The sequence below is a fragment of the Varroa destructor genome, unplaced genomic scaffold, assembly GCF_002443255.2.
Source record: "Varroa destructor unplaced genomic scaffold, Vdes_3.0 BEIS01000002.1, whole genome shotgun sequence".
Classification (NCBI taxonomy): Eukaryota; Metazoa; Arthropoda; class Arachnida; order Mesostigmata; family Varroidae; genus Varroa; species Varroa destructor.
The window spans coordinates 36173641-36183608 of record NW_019211455.1 but is presented as its reverse complement, the minus strand read 5'-3'; positions in this window follow the sequence as shown (position 1 = coordinate 36183608).

Sequence of the window (9968 nt, the reverse complement as noted above, 5' to 3'; positions counted from 1 at the left end):
ATAAACGATTTCACCTTGGCGGAAATCAGAAAGAATGCTCAGTAGAGGAATTCTATTAGCTGCTCAAAAACGCCACTGAATTGTATAAAGACACTAATGACATTTTTATGGTTATAGCCGAAAATTTTTATGATTATCCACGGATGTGAAGGTCCTTTGGACGGAATGACTGAAAAGGACGACATTGATAAAACGGATAACAGTCAGTGATCTAGTTATACCTAATATAGGCATAACTTTAACTTTTCAACTAAGTCATCTTTGGCACATCTAATTCTCTAAGGCACAGACTGCGGAAGCCTTGTAGAAACTCTTAGACGGGGAGGAAAGTTTCAGCGATCGCCATTATATAGAGAAGTTTCTTTCTGCCTTGAACGGTTCTGAAGTGTTTATGCAGAGAAGCGACGACAGCCTGCATCAAAGGGTGGGCAGAAAAAAAGCCTCAAAACGTAAAGGGCCTGCAGTTACTACTGAAAGGAGTTTATCGCAGAGTCACAATTCAGAATAGAGAGATATTATGAGCACCAAAATGCTGGTGGAATGAAAAGATTGCCGAAATCCACAGAAACTGGGGCAGGTAAAGAAGAAAATGGAAGCGGGAACAAGCACCAGTCAACGAGCGAGGGCAACTATAACTGATTACAGGCGCAAAAATATAATTTAGGCGGAACATTCAGACCAGCGAAACCAAAAGTCTATTTAAAAAGAAGGATCTTTTTAAAAAATAGAAGATGATCTATGGAGTACCTTGTACGGGACTATCGGGGGCAAAACGAAGAAGACGAAGAAAGTAAACCCAACAAAAATTATAGAATTAAGACGACAAAGAACTCTTTTCCCATTTCACCCAGTTTATAATCAGTCAGAGTTTGCATAAGAGAAATCCTTGCTCTCACGGCAGAAATGTTTTAATTACAAGGGAATGGCAAAACGGAAGACAGGAGAAGGCTCTCGATGATGACGGTAGTTAGGAAAGCAACAGTAGTTATAAAAATACTATTTGCAGTGCTCTTAACAATTTTCAGAACAGGCGATTTTTTTTCTAGCCTGGAAACGTAAAGAGGTGGCTCTCGTTGCAATAGATAGAGAATCGCATCGCCTTACCTGTCTATCTAAAGGATAGAAGCTATAACTAAATGGACCCGCAGAATACTCGCAAAGAGCGATAGCCAGTTGTCTGACGCCCGATATTTTTTCATAAAGAACAGGTTGAATCCTAAGCAGGTTGATAGAGTTTTAAGAGAAGGTGAAGATATTATGCAGAACAAATCCAGAGACGCTTTTATGGTAATCGATGCTTGGTGCCCTTGTACAGAATAGCTCATGCGACGGAATGCTCCGCCTAAAAGACTTGCTTCTTAAAGTTGATCTGATAGTGTAACCGAAGACAGGATAAACTGCAAGGACGAATCAGGAGATAGCATACTGCATGAGGGAGTGAGAACTTAACCTCAATCCTAGTAAATCAAAGACTATCTTACTTATCGAGAAAAGTCAAATGCCCAGACATACATATTATATACATATTATAACCTCCAGAAAAGGGGTAAAAATTATTAAACATGCTTGATACTTCAGTCAAGGCCTACAGCGTACGGGGTATCTAGGACAGCTAACCGCTAAAGCGACAAAAGTCGCGGCAGAAATCGGACAAATATGCTAGGTATATACGAATAGCGAAGAAATAAAAGAAAGTTACTTATGTCAGTAGCTGACTCAATTATTCTATTTGGAGCTGCGATTGGGCCGAGGCACAAGACAGCACTCGCTACAAAAACAAAAACGTCCTTGAGCGACATACAAAGACCTTCCACCCTAAAGGTAGTACAAGCCTATTGACCATATATAGTGTCCTTGACATTATGGAGTGGCTAGAAAAACTGAAAGGAAAACGCATATTCAACCCCACGGATTCGATCACTCTTGGGGTAATAATAATTTTCGACAGTAACCGGGTCATTAATAGTTCTTGGGGTAAAGATCCAGAACAAAATGTGATTCCGCGCCAATCGATCAAGTGGCACTTGCCACTGTTCTCTGTCAGTCGTTTGTACTATAAAGAAGGTCCGGAATCATTCGGAATGGAGTATACCAAAGCATTTGAAGATTAGAGAATAGCGATCTTGACAAAAGATGAGTCGAACCATCGCCCAAAAACCGGGTTATTACGTTTAAACGTTACTAGTTGTGTAGCCCAAAGCAAACAATGAAAAAAACCTTTGAATTAAAAAAAATAGCTGCAATAGTCACGACACGGCCAATTCAATGCATTTTGTTACATGGGCTATTTAATTGCTTAAATTATAATAAATTTTTGAAAAAGGTATGAGGGAAAAATAACGGTGAATTGACGATTGGCACTTTCTATGAACAACTTCTGGCAAAATCTGGAATTAGCCAATCAATTTTCCAAGCCCGATCTAGGGGGTACAAACGTTCACTCCAACTAAACCGCCTGGAAGTGTATGTCGAATAATAATATCAACGGTAGATAGAAATCAAAGTGCTTTCATCGGTATCGTTCGTACAAGTTACCCAATTTTACATTTGTTGAATGAATTCCGGAACATGTGATGCGCATGCGGTAGCGCTAACAGCTAATGGCGTCGCCTAATATGACTTTCTCGTAAACGCTTTAAACTCGCCACTCTATCCCTCTATTAGGAAAGGAGTCGTATGTTTATCTCTTCAACGTTACTTTTATACATTCTCTTTGTAACGCGTTCTTACCTCGCCTGTTTTCACGGTCTTTTTAGACATGCTTGGGGTCAGGCAAAACTGACTTATTTTATATCAGCATCCTGAGAGGGATAAATTCTTCACTAATTGTTTCTCTTAAGCCATTTTTCTTATATCTGTTTCTTCGGGTTTGTTTTTCTATTTCATCTTTGATTCCTTTTTTTTTTTTATTGAATTGAAATGTCTGTACATCTAAATCGAATCTTCAGATTTGATTCGTGGGTATCTAAAGATCATTTGTAGGTAGCATGTATACCTAAACATAAACTAACCATAACAGCGAGATTCTTTATGCAAATTACCCTACTATCAAAAACACATTTCAGATTTTTTGTTATTAAATTCAACAGGATAAGTCTTGCTTCCTACATGCCGCAGGTCGATCCTATCATCTCCTGATCACACTGATAACTAACCAACAAATAATACTGTTTTTTTTTCTTTTAGTATACATTGCCCTCTCTAACCGATAATCTTCGTCTACGCAAAAGAGATTTGAATGTAAATTATGTGCTCTTTCTAACTCTTGTATCCCATAGCGAGAGGTAAGCATAAAAGTTTTGATGCTATTAACTAATACATGAAAATATGGCTTTGTTTTCCTATCGACACTATTGTTATTTTTAGTTTCACAGTTGTGAGGTTTCGTAAATGATGGTTTAGATGCCTGGAATCTTCTAGATTTCATCTTGAGCTCAAAGTCGTCTCGAATTAGTCATTCTTCATTTTTTATTACTTGGAAGAGTCGTGACGATCACCATATTCTTTACGGTGCTGGTAATTTTCTCAGGTTTATGCAAGCTAAGTATATAGACTATTAATATATTATATTTACTGAAAACGTCTCTGTGTCTACTTAACAGTGAAACAGTCTCTAAGAAAACTCAGCGAAAGATTATGAGCACGGCGTGCGTGTTCAAACCTCTACGTAGAGCTTGAATGTTTTGTCATTACACGTATCATGTGTAGTATATATCGTTACAATAAGCCAAGTCCTTGACTTTGTAGAAGTTCGATGCGCACTCAATCGGTTTCTTAAGATTTCCACGTGTTTTTGGGAGAGATGAGCGCTACGATGATGGCGTGACGCCGATAACGCATTTTCACATTCCAGAAAAGGTGTTTTATGTGCGTCTGTGCCTTACGTACTTATCGGTCAAAGCGTTTTCCGTGCCTAGGCTTTTTCGTTATAGCCCTCTTGAAACACAGAAAGTCTTTGTTTCATATTTAGATAGTTAATATACATATTTATAAGTAAAGGATTTGTGGTATAACATTAATGATTAGATAAGAGTCATTACTAAGACACCTAGTAGTCGTATACTTCATTTAGACCATCTATGACTAGCTATTATAAGGCTTCAAACGCCAAAAAACGTATGCGATAGCGACATTTCTTGCGTATCTTTTCCGTCTATTTATGTGTTTGCTATCAACAGCTCTTAAACAATTTAACAAAGCTATATTTTAATCGAAAAAGCACTTATACGTATACTTTATATCCGAACCGTAGAATCATTAATTTATAAATAATAAAAATTGCCGTCTCAAAATACTGTTTTATATAGCGTATTTAATACTAGCAGAACAACGTAAATATGAAAACAGTATTAAAACCTTCGGATTAAAGTTTAAATTATAGAGGATGAAATTTTAATTGATTTCAAATACGTTTCCTTGGAAGGAACTCTATAATACAGATTGCGAGGTATACAGCTGATCCTCATATCAGGGCCTAAGGTTTCTATTAGTTAACAGCTTTCTCCTAGTTCTATGTACGTTTTTCAGTTGTAAGGCCTAGATAAAACGGTTTCCTACACGCCCTTTAATAGCAATATTTCCCTTGCTATGTCTTGTCTTCAATTTACTTCAGCAAACTGCAAAATTGTCAAGGAATTCCTGTGACAGACAAAAATTAGGCACTTTGAGTTTATGGGTTCGCTCAAGCCCTATTTATACAAGATTAGTGTCTCCGGTGATACCTAACGAATATCTCTTAGCTTTGTGCTGTGCGAAAAAACTCTCTAAGTAGAGAAGCAGTTTACAACCTGATTGTTGTCTCAATATTTCTAAAGCTAGAGTAAATGTGAATAGTGTGAATGTGCCGAACGTCTAAATTAAAGGTAGACGTTCGTATGGAATATCAAAAACATCTCTTTGCCTTTACAGGTTCCTTTTTAGAGGTCCTTTTAAAAAACATATCAGAAATCTACCCATACTACTTAAACAGCGACACGAAGACAGTTCCAACTTAGGTTCCAACTTGAGTTGTTTCGAATAAGATTTAAAAGTTATTGGTAGGTTCCTGGTTGGTAGACAACTGCGGCACCACATTTGTCCTCCTGTTATTCGTAACAAATTTAGATCTGCATATTTAAAAGTCTGAACATTTTCAATTTCGAAGTGTCAGTCTTAGGATTAGGATATTGCAGGTTTGGGTTGCAATAGCTGCCCTACTTTGTATAGTCTTTATCAGAAGTGTATCAGGCAAGAAAGTCCTTTGGCATAAAACACTAACCCACCAACAAAAAAGTTTAACATACTTAAGCAAGATATACTTAAATTGTAATTATTACGTCATAGATTTATGTAAACAGGATGTGAATAAGTATGATTACCTAAAAATAACCTCACCTATACTTGTTCATATCCAACCTAGAATATCACGTGATACTTCTAGTGTCCTTTTCACGTACCGAGACTGCGAATACTTTCTTTAACTAAATAGTTACAAACTAGATTTTCGTACAATTAGATTTAATTACCGAAATCAAATACTCATAACACCTAAGACTCGCAATATATGATTACCGCCTACAATGCCCTTAGAGCGCTGCAGGATTTTTTAGAGATTGCGTTCACTCCGATCTGCTAGCAATAAGACGCTCTCTCTTAAACTGCTCAGGAAAATGTTGTATCGAATGAAAATAAATATGCGTCTTACGTAAAAAATAATTTTAAGAACAAATGGATTTTTTTATTTGGAGATGCTAAACAGCTTTACTTCAAAAACTTGCTATTTCTTCATTAAGATGGTTTTAGTAACGCGGACACTACTAGGACAAAGCCTATTTTATGTGGGCCAAGTGTGCAGCCCAACCCCGATGGCTGGACTTAGTTCCGCCAAAGTTTTTTTGTATTATACTTATTAATTTGTATATTATTTACTAATTCTCTATCTCTTTCTTATACTTTACTCCAGACCGTAAACAGTACTATGCATTCGGGCGAAGGGCGAATTCGCCTTCTTTATCGAGTGATTTAGCATCATATATCTTTCTGCTTTCTGAAAGCAAAACCTATTTGTTTATCTTTTACACGATGAAACATATTCTATGTCGCAGTTTTGCTAGCCAGGTGAATTTAGCTATTAAATTGAAGCATTTCAGCATAGAGTTGAGCACGCTAGCTTTTTTTTGTGTGTTGCGTTCAGTATTAAAGCTTTTATGCATTACGGCAGACGGCTGGCTCGCAGAACAAAACAATATGTGTCTAGGGTAGTAGTCGCAGTTCAGCAGACAAACATGTTACCTACTGCGCTATCACGGAGATGACCTTTCTAGATTTGAAAGCATTTATAGGTCTGATGCAATTAAAAGCCAATAGGCGTTCCCGCTGAAAAGTCTTCGTGATTATTTGACACTGCAAATCAATCGGTTTAGTAGAAACTCACTTCTTTCGCACTACTCTAACTTTTGGTTGAAACAAGTTTTTACGTGTTTTTTGTACAGTTCGATTTATATTTCTTTTTATAATGCTGTCCAATAGCTGTGTGTCAACGACGACGGCTTAAAACCGTTGACGTAAACGGAAAAGAAGCATCTGTACTATCGCTTTTGCCCCTTTTTGACCATGAAAGCTTAATTTTAAGTCTAAATCAGTTTATCTAATATTCTTTTAGGTCAGTTTATTGCGATCTTTCGATTGGTATCAAGTGGGACGCCCTTATATAAATTCCCATGTTAAAAAGGTATATCTGAAGACGATAAATTCTGGACAAACTTACTTCTAAAATGTAGCTTACCCCAGCCCCATGTAACTGCTACGCACACACACGCCTCACAAATAACCAAAAAAAACGCCTCAAAGCGTTCAAAACTGAAAATGCACCCCATGGTCGGGCAGACGCACAGCAAGACTAAAGGATAACAAAACACATTCAACATAGCTGTACCTATATTATATTCGCCATTTTAGACACATTGAATTGTTTCTCTCATTAAGTAATGTCCTGTGATCTCAGTTCTGTGTTACTGCGATATAATAACAGCTTCAACAAAACGAACGACTAAAAGGGTTCGTCTTAGCAACATACGAGTTTTCTGTCGCACGTGCGTTTGCATGTCGGTACTGTCCACCATTGAAAACCGTAAATAAGAAGACCTAGAAATGTTTCATAAAGCGGCACCTCTGATCGAACCCTCTTCATTTATTATTTGTTAACCCCAAAGTTCTACAAACGTTAATTTGTTCGTTCTATTCTTGATATTCAATTGAGTATTGGCTGTGGTATTCTATTAGGTTTTTCCGATTAACATCCATTTAGAGATTGCATCTTAATTACCGGCCTTAGCGGTCACTATCAACGTAAAAAACCTCTATTTCGAACTGCAATCTCCTCGTGATGCTATCTCCAGCTTCAAGCGTTCTTAAGAATCGCACTTGAAAATAAGCAGGTTCTCTGCTACCGGATATCTGCTAGGACTCTCCTTGACCTCCCACGCACGCGGCATGCAGAATTCGTGTGATCGGTTCCAAAGAAATATTATTTGATAAGCGTTTGCTCACATGTGTCGATAGAGATGCCCCCTTATTTCACTTTATATTCAAATAGCATTCGTTAAAAGATCACCAAGCCATCTGAAATTGTGTCTACAACTAGAACACTTAGCTTTTCTAATAGAGGTTAAGTTGTAAGAGCAAAAGGTTACAGGATCCTATCGATATTTAAGGTGCTTATTTAAATAAGTGAGCGATAGTATCTTGCTGCACAATATTATTTACTTAAAGATATAATTTCACAATACAATGCCACAATAATTTCCGTTGGCGTAAACAAAGTATCCACAGATCGAAGAATCATAAAAAAAAGGTAGAGAATTAATATAAGCTAATTGAAGATTCAATAGAAAACGTTCATCTCGACTCTAATCAAATGTTCTATTGATGTCATATAGCAAGTTCTGAATAAAAAATGTAAGTTCTGACCTCCCATGGTATCGTTTCGGTCCATCTTTGTAAGATTATGTTTTAGTTATTTTTAGAGTGTTTGCTTTTGTGTCCGCCCTTACGGACAATAACGAAGAGAAAACCGTACAGTTCTTGAATAATACGAGTGGTTTTTGTGTCATATGTTTAGCCACGATCGCGATTCTGCGCCTTCAGTGAAAGGTTATGCGTAAAAAGAAACACGTCGATCGTATAACATTTGCCGCGTGGATAATATCATTAAGTACTGTAAAACGAATACTAATGAACTACGCTTAAAAATTAGTTAGAATAACTAATGGGCCATCAAACGTACTAATTCTGTTGATTTATTAGTAATCCAATCGGAAGGTAAATAGGAAGTAAAAACAGTTTGAAACTCTTTATGCTTGCATCGATTTCACACAGTTGAAATGCATAATTTTACTTCGTAGGTGGCCTACTCTAATAGATGGCGCATATCTCTCTCACTCAGAAAGAGTTTGACTGACGAAACACGAAATGAAAATGCCCTTTTCTTCACAAAAATTTCTACCTTTGATGCTTTACTACAAACATTACAGATTTTCGAATTGTATGCTGCATTGAATACACAAGTGGGAACTGAGGGGAGCATTTGAAAAAACCCGCCAAGAAATATCGTTAAACCCAATTGGATGAAATAGTGATCTTGACTGAGTACCAAGAAGATGAGCGGGGAATGGGGAAAGACAAAAAATTAGTCAGAAAATAATAACCACGAGTATATCTTTTCAATCAACTTAATAATGAGTTGTTTTTTTTTAAAAGACTTACGTTCTCATCATCATCATCATCAGGCAAAATTTGGTAAATATTTACATAATCTTATCGAAAATTACGGAGAAATTGATCGCACCACATGACATCAAACTGAGCAATAAGTTTCTGTAATCATAGCAAAATAGAGCAAAAACAATGTGTTCGGTGTCGGCTCAATATGGGATTCCTCGAAATGCGCGTTATGAAACCGTAATAAAAACAGCAATAAGGAAGAAGAAAAAAGCAAAAAAAAAAGTGTTCCTCGAGAAGTGAATACAGGACGGTTGCAAACGCATGTGCTGCACTCTAGAGGCTACTTGTGTAACCACTACCCGCAAAAAACCTGCGTAGAGCACACCAACGCAATAGATGAGATAGGCCAATCTATCCGGGTCATGGCGGGAGCGAGTTTGTTGTCATCAACCAATTTCGCACGTGTGGCGTTTCCTCAAAATATGTTTATTACAAAAGTATTTTTTACAGAAGAAAAACCTCTGCAGAGATGAATTCGTGAGTAAAACATAGATATTTTCAAGTGATCCTCTTGAAGTAGGCAAAGGGTAAAAAACGCAGAAGTGAGAGAGTGACCTAAAGTAACTGGTAAAGGTGCCGGTTGAACGAATGTGAACTTAGAATATAAACTTGCGCACGAAAAGTAATGGACATGACCTGAAGTGTCAGGCGTTTAGAGGCTAGATAAGGACCGATAAGATGTGTCTTAGAAGAGGGAAAATTTCATAAATACCAGCCTGCGGGACACGTGTTGGATGCGTGGCTATGAAGCCGAGGGCGCGCACTTCATGTCTAGCATAACAATCTCAAAAGCCGGACGTTGTCATGTATCCTTGGGGGGTCGGCCAAGGAACAACCATCTAGGTCAATCTGGGCCACTTGCTAGAAAAGAATCTGGCGAAAAATTAGCTTAGAACAAGGTAGAAGGCGGTTTCAGAGGCACACTGAATAGATTCGGACGTTAGCTGATGCTCACACACGCATTGGATATTAGGGCACTTTTTATTACGGGATAGTGTCGATAGAAAGCTGTCAAATATCGAATCTCCAAAGGGGCAGGTGGATTGTGTAACGAGGCATTTTGCCGACAACAACTCACGACATGTCATAACGCTTCCATCATGGCCTAGATCGAGAAAAATCGAATCAACCAATAACTTAGCCTGCGCATTTTCTGGTTTCAAATCCATGTAAGTTGTTTTAGTGTTTCAGTTATTTTTTTATAGAAA